Source organism: Myotis brandtii, unplaced genomic scaffold, assembly GCF_000412655.1.
Source record: "Myotis brandtii unplaced genomic scaffold, ASM41265v1 scaffold1064, whole genome shotgun sequence".
Lineage (NCBI taxonomy): Eukaryota > Metazoa > Chordata > Mammalia > Chiroptera > Vespertilionidae > Myotis > Myotis brandtii.
In genome coordinates, this window is record NW_005353602.1 from 225,601 (window position 1) to 238,097 (window position 12,497).

General features: G+C 53.5%; 1 long non-coding RNA gene across 1 annotated transcript; it reads right to left on the reverse strand.

The window, feature by feature from the left end:
- Positions 1-9,080: 9,080 nt before the first annotated feature.
- On the reverse strand, positions 9,081-10,680 carry LOC102243866. Its single transcript, XR_313031.1, has 3 exons — positions 10,621-10,680; positions 10,095-10,153; positions 9,081-9,212 (listed from the first exon to the last, which is right to left on the reverse strand). It is a non-coding gene; the product is annotated as an uncharacterized LOC102243866 (long non-coding RNA).
- Between the last annotated feature and the right edge of the window lie 1,817 nt (positions 10,681-12,497).

A 12,497-nucleotide genomic window follows, 5' to 3' on the forward strand; every position in this document is an offset into this window, starting at 1 on the left:
CCAATAAAGCCACCTCAAACTCTCTGTTTCCTCTGACTGTAGGGCCACATACCTGGCCCTAATGAGTAAAGTGGGCTGACCCGTGTGTGTCGGGGCCTATTCAACAGGAATGCAGATCTCAGATCAGAAAAACAACTTTGCTGGAGGCTGAGCTCAGCCCCTGCCCTGAGGGGAGCTGGTAAAAAAAAAAAAATTAAGCCAGGCTTCCTCTCTCTCCCTCCCTCCCCCTCCTCTCCTCTTCCCTCCCCCAAATCCATCCCTCGAGGCCAGACAGGGAGCCCTGGAGGGAGCCCAGGGAGAAGGTTAATTAGATGTTTGCATCCAATTTGCGTCTTGTTTGTGAAAGCACCCTTTCAGCCAGCCCCGGGGCCCCTCGCCCTCCCTCCGTCTCCTCTCCTGTTACTCTCGCAGTTACTTCCCCCGCTCTGAACTGGTTAGCGGGGGTCAGAGCCGTCCATTATCATTTCATCACCGCCTCTCCCCCTGTAATTCAGCACACAGCTCTGCTTCCTCCACTCCACTTGTCTGTTGTTTCAACCCCCTTCTCTTCCTCCTCCCAGGGCACACGTGTGGGGAGAGATGGGCCTTGGGGAGGTCCCTGGGAGTCCACACGGTGGAGTGGCACCTGCCTTCCTGGGCTAGGCTCTGAGCTGGGCACCCCAGCGAGATGCCCGTGGGAGCCCCCTAGTCGAGGGCTGTCACACCAGCCAGCTGCCCCGTCAGGGGTTAGAGGCCCTTTGCAAGCTCCGAGGCCCAGTAGATAAGGCAAGTGAGCCAGGTTGGGGTGTGGAGAGGGTGGTCGATAGGGAGTGAAGGAGACTGTGGCCAATGAAAACACAGCCGGGCCTCTAGGGGGCACCATTCTGCCCTCCACTCTGGCCAATGGATAACTTGATTGGCAGGTAGGCCAATCTCGGCCTTTGGGGAGGTGGGGGTGGGGGTGGGGTGCATGTGTGGGCAGGAAAACAAGATGGTCCAGGATGGACAAATAGCCCGACACGGAAGACTACCCAAATTCCCATCAACAATAAAATAGAGACAACACACATGGCTGTGCATCCGATGGAATCTCCCACAGCAACGAGGAAACCTCGCAATCTTAGTGCCGAGCGGCCGGCACTCACGGGGCGTCACTAGATGTCCGGGCTTACATCTCCCTCGTCCTGCTATGTCCCCTGTGCCTCACACAGCACCTGGCACCGAGTACATGCTTAATATGTGCTTGTGGAATGAATGAGTGAATGAATGAATGAGCAGGAGACCTGGACATACGGAGGGAAAGCAGGCGCAGCTGAGGCGGGTGATCAAAGCCAACGTCACCGGTGCTGGGACACACCTGTGCCTCCCGACCGCGGCCCCGGGAAGACACAGCAGCACCCCGGCAGAATCTCGCCCAAATGCACCCCGAGTCCAATCGTGAGGAACGGGAGACACTCCCATCGAGGGGCATTGTACGGCGCTCACGTGGGCATCTTCCATCTGGGGGCTTCACAGACACCCCGTCCTGAGACCACAGGCTAAGAACTGATTCCCGTTTTCAAGAGGCTGAAAGAGACGGGATGTCGAAGGCAACAGCGTGGTCCCCCAGTTTTTTTGCTCTGAAGGGCATTCTCAGGACAAATGGGGGTTGTGCGGAAGGCCTGCGAGTAGGTGAGAGTATCCTATCGATGTGAATGTCCTGGTTCGGTGGTTCCATAAGCGAATGCCTGCGCTTAGGGAACAGACATTGAAGCACTTAGGGGTGAGGAGTCCCATGCCTGCCACTTACTCTCAAAAGTTTCAGGGGGAAAAACAAAGACAGAGAGAGAGAGAAGTAAACAAGCAAATGTCAGCATGGAAGGTTAGTCTTATACTATTTTTTCAGGTTTCCTGTAGGTTAATATCTTAACAGAAAAGAAAAAGAGAAACAGCACAGAGAGGCTGCAGAACGGGTCAGGGTCACACAGCTAGGGAGTGGGGGAACCGAGGCTGGAACCCTGGCAGTTCCTGCTGTCAGACACAACCTCGTCCTTTATGGCCTGCCTTCCTGCCCACCACCACCACCACCCTCAAAGCCCGGGAAGACAGAATTTGTACTGTGGGGTGTGTGTGTGTGTGTGTGTGTGTGTGTTAATCTGTTTTGTTCACTAATGTATTCCCAGCGCCGAGAGCCATGCCTGACACACAGTAGGAGCTCAATAAATACTTGTTGAGTGAATGGATGAAGTGTAGCCAGTGACCTACATGCCCAGGATCACACAGCTGTTGTCCCAGAGAGCAGTTTGGGCTGGGGCGGTTTCGGGTAGCTCACACACCTGCTGCGTCAGAGGGCACCAGGCTCTGAGGAGGTGGGGGGGGGGCCTCAAAGGTGAGGGGATTCCCATAGGGAGCAGGCTTGGCAACAGCTGTCCCCACCAAAGAGAAAAACCAAACCAATAAAGCCACCTCAAACTCTCTGTTTCCTCTGACTGTAGGGCCACATACCTGGCCCTAATGAGTAAAGTGGGCTGACCCGTGTGTGTCGGGGCCTATTCAACAGGAATGCAGATCTCAGATCAGAAAAACAACTTTGCTGGAGGCTGAGCTCAGCCCCTGCCCTGAGGGGAGCTGGTAAAAAAAAAAAATTAAGCCAGGCTTCCTCTCTCTCCCTCCCTCCCCCTCCTCTCCTCTTCCCTCCCCCAAATCCATCCCTCGAGGCCAGACAGGGAGCCCTGGAGGGAGCCCAGGGAGAAGGTTAATTAGATGTTTGCCTCCAATTTGTGTCTTGTTTGTGAAAGCACCCTTTCAGCCAGCCCCGGGGCCCCTCGCCCTCCCTCCGTCTCCTCTCCTGTTACTCTCGCAGTTACTTCCCCCGCTCTGAACTGGTTAGCGGGGGTCAGAGCCGTCCATTATCATTTCATCACCGCCTCTCCCCCTGTAATTCCGCACGCAGCTCTGCTTCCTCCACTCCACTTGTCTGTTGTTTCAACCCCCTTCTCTTCCTCCTCCCAGGGCACACGTGTGGGGAGAGATGGGCCTTGGGGAGGTCCCTGGGAGTCCACACAGTGGAGTGGCACCTGCCTTCCTGGGCTAGGCTCTGAGCTGGGCACCCCAGCGAGATGCCCGTGGGAGCCCCCTAGTCGAGGGCTGTCACACCAGCCAGCTGCCCCGTCAGGGGTTAGAGGCCCTTTGCAAGCTCCGAGGCCCAGTAGATAAGGCAAGTGAGCCAGGTTGGGGTGTGGAGAGGGTGGTCAATAGGGAGTGAAGGAGACTGTGGCCAATGAGAACACAGCCGGGCCTCTAGGGGGCACCATTCTGCCCTCCACTCTGGCCAATGGATAACTTGATTGGCAGGTAGGCCAATCTCGGCCTTTGGGGAGGTGGGGGTGGGGGTGGGGTGCATGTGTGGGCAGGAAAACAAGATGGTCCAGGATGGACAAATAGCCCGACACGGAAGACTACCCAAATTCCCATCAACAATAAAATAGAGACAACACACATGGCTGTGCATCCGATGGAATCTCCCACAGCAACGAGGAAACCTCGCAATCTTAGTGCCGAGCGGCCGGCACTCACGGGGCGTCACTAGATGTCCGGGCTTACATCTCCCTCGTCCTGCTATGTCCCCTGTGCCTCACACAGCACCTGGCACCGAGTACATGCTTAATATGTGCTTGTGGAATGAATGAGTGAATGAATGAATGAGCAGGAGACCTGGACATGCGTGTTCCAAGATTCGGTCCTAAAGTACATTTCTAGAGTCCCGCCCCCCCTCTGGCCAGACTCCAGCCCTGACCTGCTCCACTCCCTCTCCCCACCCACAACCCAGACCCACAACCAACCTCCTGTGAGGCCGGGTCGCTGGCCAGGCCAGCTGTGACCCGTCAATCTAAGTCCCCCAGGCCGGGCACTGGAGAGCAGAGGCCAGCGGGTTTATTACCCCTTCACCCCTGCCTGGCTCCACAGGGACGCTGGGCTTCGGCATGCGAGATCGAGGTGGGCTCCTGAAGGAGGAATGGCCCCCTTGGGGAGACACTGTGGCTTGGGGAGCCCCAGGTGGGCTTCTCCCTGTGGCTCCTGGTCCCTGAGCACCCCAGGAAATAGAAGGTAGCTCTGCTTTGCTCTTACAGGGAGAGCGGTGGGGAGAAAGGAGGGAGACACCATCAGTAACCCCCCCCCCCCCCCCCCCCAACCCCACCACCCCTACCCCTGCCTCCACTTCTCAGGGCATCTAATCAGCTGCCTGCTGCAGACAGTTAAACCGAAGCCCAGCGAGGGGAACGCCTGGAGTCAAACTTCTCACCCAGCTCTTGCCCTGTCTCTATGGCAGACTCCCCACCATGCCAGGGCCCAGGGGCTGTGGGCACTTCTGGGCAGACGGTAGCGACTACAGCCTCGGCGGGGAGGGGGCTGTTGGCGGGGGATATATATATTAATTTATCTACCAGTATTTATTTTTTTAATATATTTTATTGGTTTTTTACAGCGGGGAAGGGAGAGGAATAGAGAGTCAGAAACATCGATGAGAGAGAAACATCGATCAGCTGCCTCCTGCACACCTCCTACTGGGGATGTGCCCGCAACCAAGGTACATGCCCTTGACCGGAATCGAACCTGGGACTCTTGAGTCCTCAGGCTGACGCTCTATCCACTGAGCCAAACCGGTTAGGGCTATCTCCCAGTATTTCACACTCCCTGTGTCAGGCACTCTGTTTTGAGTGCTATCCATGTGTTACCTTATTTAATTTCCACAGCAACTCTATGTTTGGAGCAATTATTCTCATTTTCAGGTGGGGAAATGGAGACACAGGAAGGTGAGGTAACTGGCCCAAGGTCACAGGCAGTCAGCGTGGGGCCGGGATTTGAACCCAGGGCACTGGGACCAGCCTCAGCCATAGTGTCAGGTGGATGGTCTCTGTGCCCTCAGGTGAGAGCTCGCTCCGCTGTCCTGGGGAAATGGAGCCCCGAAAGCTTTTGCTGGAAGATCCGAGGATCACAGCTTCGCCGCCTGGGCTCCTGCTGCTGACCTCAATGAGCAAAGGGACAGATGGTAGCAAAGGACCTGGAGAAGTTCTCGGGGCTCTGACACCAAGTGCTTTCGGGAGTAACAGGTCTTAGATCAGTGGGGAGTGGGACGGGGAGGGGTGAGAGGGACAGCATGGGAGGGAGGGCAGCATGGAGATGGAGAGATGCTGGGACGGAGGGCAGCATGGAGCTGGAGAGATGCTGGGAGGGAGGGGCAGCGGTGAGAGCTGCTTGGTGGGAGGGGAGCTCAGGGCCAGGAGTGGGGAGGTGGCGTTTAGCCCCGCACAGACCTGGGCCGGGCTGCAAGGCGGCTTTGTCCTCAGGCTATCATGGGCTGACCCGGTTCTGGGTCCAAAAATACAGCTGTGAGCAAGTCATTCGAAGCCCCTTCTCTCGCCGAGCTTCCACTCTATGGAGAGAAACACAATGAACAGATAAATAACCGCGTGGATAATAATATCAAGAGGTCATCAGTACCAGGGAGGAAAATAAAAGTGGACAGAGAAACGGGGGTGTTATGCAGGTGTCAGGGAGGCTGTGCTGGGGCTGTGAGTGGAGACCTGCAGGAGGAGAGGGCGGCGTCTGAGGGGCAGCTCCGGGAACAGCAAGGGGGCAGAGGGAACAGCAGTGCAAACACGCTGAGGCCGGACCGTGCGGGGGAGTCTGAGGAGCGGCCAGGAGGCCGCGGCTGGAGAGCGTGAGGATAGAGAGAGCCGGGGCCACAGGACGGACTGTGGGCTGCGGCTGCCCTGGGGGTGCCCTGCGGGGCTGTGACAGAGGAGTCGGGGGTCTGGCTTCTGTTCCAAACCTGCTCTGGCCGCTGGGTGCAGAATGAGCTGAGCGACAAGGGCAGCTGCAGGGAGGCCAGTGGGAAAACAGCCCCAGGGCTCAGCCCAGGGGTGATGGGCTGGGACCTGGGCCAGCAGTGGCGAGGGTGGGAGGTGGTCGGATGCAGGGTCAACGCTGAAGGTCGAGCTGACAGGACCGTCTGATGGGTCTCACCTGACCCAGGCCCGGCTTTCCATCACCTCCTGCAGCAGCCCCCACCCACCCACAGCAGTGAAAACAGCTTGTCAAGACTTCTTGTTTTTTTCCGAGGATGGAAAAAAAAAAGCCAACAATCTATTAACTCATCAATACAGAGCCCCGCCAATGTGTCCATCACCCGGGCTCCTGTCGATAACTTCATCTCGGGGCTGACAAGGCAGGAGAGAAGGGGGGAAATGAAATATTTATAATTTCTTAGGGATGGAGCCCTCCCCAGGGTGATATTCTCAGATTCAGGCACATTCTGGTTTTCCTCACGGCGCAGACTCCCTGAGTCCTGCCTCCCTCCAGGGACCGCAAGAAACGCCAACAGAAGACGGAACCCTAAAAGACATCTAGACACAAAGTTCCTTCATTTTGGACCCAGATTTTGGGGTCAGACCCGTAGATTTCCACCACCTGCTGGCTGTGGCCAAGGGCAAATCACTTAACCGCCCTGGCGGTGAACCTACGGGGTGGGGACAGCAATGGCACCCACCTCACAAGAGGGTTATGAAAATAAAGGGAGATGATGTGTGTGGGGCACAGTGTGGGCACGGCGGGAAGTTACTACAGCAAACGTTTCCTGGGTGGCTGTCTGGGCTGAGCCTTGAAGGGTAAGTAGGATTCAGCCACAGGAACTTCCTCTCAGGCAGGAGGGACAGCCGGGCAAAGGCTCTGCCGAGAAGTGGGGTGCCCTGCAGGTAGAGGGGGCGTCTGTGGATGGGTGGGTTGTTCTTAACCTCAGGTGTTGAAATTAAGTGATTATTCTTAATTCATAGGGCATGTTATCACTATTTATTCACTCAAGGCTTCCCTTTGGCTTTTTGTTTTATTACTAGAGGCCCAGTGCATGGATTCGTGCACCAGTGGGGTCCCTCAGCCTGGCCTGTGCCCTCTTGCAATCCGGGACCCTTCGGGGGATGTCAGAGAGCCGGTTTCAGCCACATCCCCACAGGCCAGGCCCGGTTTTGGACAGATTCCCACAAGCCAGGCCAAGGGACCCCACCGGTGCACAAATTCATGCACCGGGCCTCTAGTATGCATATAAGATCTTTGGTTAATCTCTTTCCGCCTTCCCCCCTTCCCTCTGAGATTCATCAGTCTGTTCCATGTTTCCATGCCTATGCATTGAGTGTCTGCCCCCTGGTGGTCATTGGGCATCATAGCTACTGGACGGTCGGCCAGCCAGCTGGTTGGCTGGTCACTTAGGCTTTTATATATATAGATTATTTTTCCCTCTATTTTGTGTATTAGTCAGCTACTACTGTCCTAATGCTGTGTAATAAACAACCTCAGAGTCCTAGAGACTTACAGCAACAAATTTACAAATTTTTTCACACGTGTGGGTGTGCAGGTGGGCTGTGGTTTGGTTGATCCTGGTGGAGCCCAGCTGGGTCAGGTTAGCTCCCGGCTTCCTGAAGGCACAGGTCTGCTCCACGGGGCCCAGACTGAAAGGGCAGCAGTTGCCTAGGGCATGAGCTTATCATGGCAGATCATAACGATGCAAGAGAGGAGGGCAAGCCCCATATGCACATTTAAAGCCTTTGCTTGTGTCACATCCTTTAGCATCCCATTGCTCAAGCCACATAACCAAGTTCAAAGTCAAGGGGCAGGAATAGTTACTCTGCCTCATTGGAGACATGGCCAAGGGGGAGAAGCATAATTCTCTAACCGGAGGGAGTGAGGTGTTGGGAACAGTGATCTAATCTACCACAGTTCTCCATTCACAAGTTCCTTTTCCTCCTCACTATAAACACCTACTCGTAAGTATGTAGATAGATACATAAATACATAATTACATAGACACATAGACATGTAGACATAGAAACATCGATATATGTACAGTCATTAAAATTTTAAAGCATTTTATCTCTTCTATTTTATTAGTTACAGTAAAATGTTTTAAATAAACTTTGTTGAGGCTCATTTATATTTAATAAAAGCCATTAGCTATCTAATCTGGTACATTTTGATCAATGTATACATTCATGTAACCTCCACACTCAAGACATGGAACATTTCCATCACCCCAGGATAAGTTGCCTTTTAGCTCTTTGGAGTCAGTTCTACCATCCCCGCCCCAACTTTCTATGCCTGTGGATTAGTTACCTGTTCTCCACTTTCCTATGAACGGAATTCTACCACACATACCCTTCTGTGTCTGGCTTCTTTCACTTAGCACGATGCTTTTGAGATTCATCATGTTGTGGCCTGAGTCAGCAGGCCTTCTCCTTTCCTTGCTGAGTAGTATTCCACCGTATGAAGGTGCCATGGTTGATTAATCCATTCAGCTATTGAGAGACCATAGCATTGTGTTCAATGTACATAAATGACATGATTTTCCACATAAAATGTTTGTATGGCCACTGTGTGGCTATGTGTAGCTCTACATGCTTCTCTGGCCGCTGCGTGATCAGCCACACCTCCCTTCCCCTCGTTTTCTTTATCCACGTGCCTCATGAAGGCGGTGGGTTGGCCTCTGTTGACCAACACGAACAGTGTGTATTTCCTTACAGATCTGAGTAAGACGCTCTCTAGGGTTCATACTCAAGAATTGGGTTTCTGGGCCATGACATATGCAGATATTTAACATCGTAAGATATTGACAAACTGCTCCTCAAACTCGGGTCCGTCAGCATACACTGCAGCTTTCATTTGACCACATGCTCAGTCGCTCTTGATGTTCCCGACTTCCCAGATTTTACTCACAGATGGAAACACACTTCCTGTCGCTGAAGTTCAGTACGCATTTCTAAGAAGCACCCTCGGCCAGACTTGCGCTCAAGGTTGTGAGTTGGGCAGCTTTGCTTTGTTTGTTTTCTTTTCTTTTTCCTGGAACAACTCATATTAATACAAGAATTCTCTGCTTCTTTTTTTAAAATATATGTTTATTGATTTAGAGAGGAAGGGAGAGAGAAATAGAAACATCCATGATGAGAGAGAATCATGGACCAGCTGCCTCCTGCACGCCCCCTACTGGGGATTGAGCCTGCAACCTGGGCATGTGCCCTGACCAGGAATCAACCGTGACCTCCTGGTTCATAGGTAGACGCTCAACCACTGCTTCTTGATATTTGTAGACGTCACCTGTAAGCCCATCTGGACGTGGTAAATTTCTTTCTCATGGCCGGGGGAGGCATGAACACGTTGAATCCCATTGTTTGCTCTTTCTGGGGAAGCCCGGAGGTCTTTGATGCAACCTGTCAGACACACATGGGCCAAAGAAGAGACTGTTGCAACCAGGAGGAGGCGCGAGGAACAAGGGAAGGGGGATACCTGGGATGGGGCAGTCACTGTGCCTGGGACCCAGAGATGCAACAGGGGTGTGAAGTACAGAAAGCAGGCTTTGTCCAGATTGGGAGTGACAAGGGCGAGAGAAACGGATGGGATCTGAAGGTGTGTGCTGGGCGCTGCATGCCAATCTCTGTGTGTGCTCGGTGACTCTTGGTAGACCTGAGCACGTATTGGTACATACACATGTATAGTACACCCAGCGTCTACGTGCATACATGTCATACATGACACACATATGTTTCCGTGCGGGCACACACCTGTCCTTCTCACCAGGGCCTATGTCTACAAACTCTGTGACGTGTGTGCGTTTCAAAGTTGATTATTATTTATCATTTGCATATTCTGAATATCACACTAAGTTTAGTGCATTTGTATTTATTGTGTTGTTGGTAAAGACTCTACATGGGATATTGGTGCTTGCTTGCGTGTGTGTGTGTGTGTGTGTGTGTTTAATGGGAGGATATTACATAGAACATGCATTATTACATAGACGGAGAATCTCATTATATGGGTTTATTTGCTAAACAAAACCCCTGCGTCAGTTTTGTTTGTGTGCACACACACGTGTGTGTGGGAGGGTGTTCCTCCTGTGTCTCTTGCCACAGACCACACACTGCATCTGCGTGCTGGTGTCTGTCGACGGCACCCACACCCCCCCCCGCCCCCTCCCACGCCTGTTTGTAAAGACACCCGGCATAATGTGGATGCGGCTGGGAGTGTGTGTGTGTGTGTGTTAGCCTTTTATTTTGCTCACTGTTCTGTGACAACAGAATGCTTTCCCCGCTTACCTCCTCTTCCACACTGCAATCCTTTGGGGGATATCAAGGGCAAGCCAGAGAAGGGTTACCTGGAGAAAAGGGTTGCTAAGCAACCGAACACCCACCACCCCCGAGCACCACCAACCCAAAACTCCGCTCCAGGCCTGCAACCAGATTAGCATATTAATGAGGCTGTAATTTCCCCCGAATTGTCTGCGCGTACACACTCAACTCACAGCACACTGGCCCAGGAGTTTGCTATGCAAATAAACTGGTTTTACAGACTGCGACTTAATTAACTCATCAAGTTCATCCTCCTAACAGAAAAGGCAGACGAACTACAGATTAATGAACCTGTGTTTGCTCGCCCCTCGCGCTCTCCCCTGCCACAGCCAGCCGCCTTTCTCTCTTTATGGCCCGTTTCTCTTCCTTCGCCTCCCCAACCTGGCGGCTCCCCCGAAACCCATCCGGGGTTTCTCTCCACCTTCCTCTGGTGTTTCCCAGCCCAGGCCGGGTGTCCCCCGCCCCCTAAATCCTTCGCCTTTGTCATCCCTACCTGGAGCCCCCAGTCCCCACACCCAGCTCCCGGGATCCAAGTCACAAGCCAGCTGATGGGGAGGCAGAGGGCTGAAAATGGGGACACTGTTCCTTTAACGAGAGGAGAGCGCGCAGGCTTTATTTTTGACACACAATTCATAGTTTAGCCCCAGCCCTGATATTCAATCAGCTGAATACAGGCTCTGGAAGAAGAGGCATTCTCCCTGCCTGCGTGTTAATTAGAAACGCCAGTCCTGGCTGCCACCCGCACTAATCAACTTTCCCCAGTCTTGGTGGAAGATGCACACCCCGGGAGGGGTCTCCGAAATTCTTGCTGGAGACGTGCTCAGCGCCCCGGATGCAGGAAGCCCCATAGGAGGAAGCGACATTAAACACTGGACTATCCCTCCTTACATCCCTTTTCTTCTCTCTGGGTTTGCCCCTCACTGAGGTCTGGGGGGAGCGTCACCTCCTCCAGGAAGCCTTCTCTGGTTGGTGAGATTCAGTGAATGGATCTCAGCCTGGAAGAGGGCCCTGAGCTTCTCAGAGCCATGGAGGAGCTGTGTAATGACTGCCTTACCCCTCCCAGGGATGGATCTCAGCCTGGAAGAGGGCCCTGGAGGAGCTGTGTAATGACTGCCTTACCCCTCCCAGGCTTTCCAGCCAAGTGCAGGCCCTATCACTTCTCACATGGATTATTGCACCCATGTCCTGGGTCCGTTCTCCCTGCTGCTGTCATTTCTGTCCACCCAGCCTTCACTCTGCCACCAGAGAAACAACCCGGCTCCCTCCCTTGCTCAAACACCTTCGATGGCTCCCTGCGACCCACAGAACAAAGCTCCAATGTCATATCACATCGAGGCCATCAGTGATCTAACACTAACCTCCCCAGGCTGTCCCAGCACCCCGAATGGCTGTAGTCTGAAATAGAAGTAAGTATAAGAATCACCTGAAGCCTTCGTCAGAATACAGATTCCTAGGCCCTCCCTTTGAGATGCTGCTCCTGTAGGTCTGGGGTGGGCCCAGGAATCTGCATCTCTAACCTGTATCCCAGGTGACATGGGTACTGCAGCCCTGGGACCGCTCTGAGAGATAAGACCCTTTCTTTGCTCTCCATCCAGCCCTACAGCCCCATCGCGTCTCCTGTCTGTAAGCAGTGGGCAGTCTGCAGCCCTTGGGGCAGTAGTGGGACTTAATGAGCTGGGTCAAGGGCATTTTTTAACTGTCCTTCAAAACTAAGAGATGTTTGGAAATTGCGGGGAGGGGGGCAAATGCTCTCAAATGGTTGCTCTTACTATCAATCCATAAAAATCTTGAGACTAAAAAAGAATGTGAGTTCTAAAGTCCAACTTCCTGGGTGTGACCGACGCCCATTCCATCACCACTTGCTGTGTGACCTTGGGCAAGTGGCTTTCCTTCTCTGGGCCTCAGCTTCCCCCGCTGCAAAGTGGGAAGAGATAGTCCCACTTTCTAGGAGTGGAAACGTCATTTTGAAACATCCCAAGAAAGTACCTGAGACACCAGGTGGGGGTCAGTTCCTCAGCCGTTGGGTTACCTGCCAGTCAGAATTGAGGGGCGTGGCCAGCTCTTGGCCAACCAGGTGCTTTGGTGTTGGTGTGACTCTGAGATCACCCCCTGCAGCTGGTCCAGTTTCTGGCTCATAGTAGGTGCTCAGCCAGTGAGTGTTCCATTCAAATGGAAAGTGAGCGGCTCAGGGGGGCAGAGATGGGCCCTCCGTGCCTCCAGGCAGCTCTTGCCCTCACACACCCACAGACACACACACACACACACACACACACACACAGATAGACATGCTCAGACACACAAATATAGACGGGCACTCACACACACGGACACACAAAGAAGACAGACACACAGAGACAGACACACATGCAC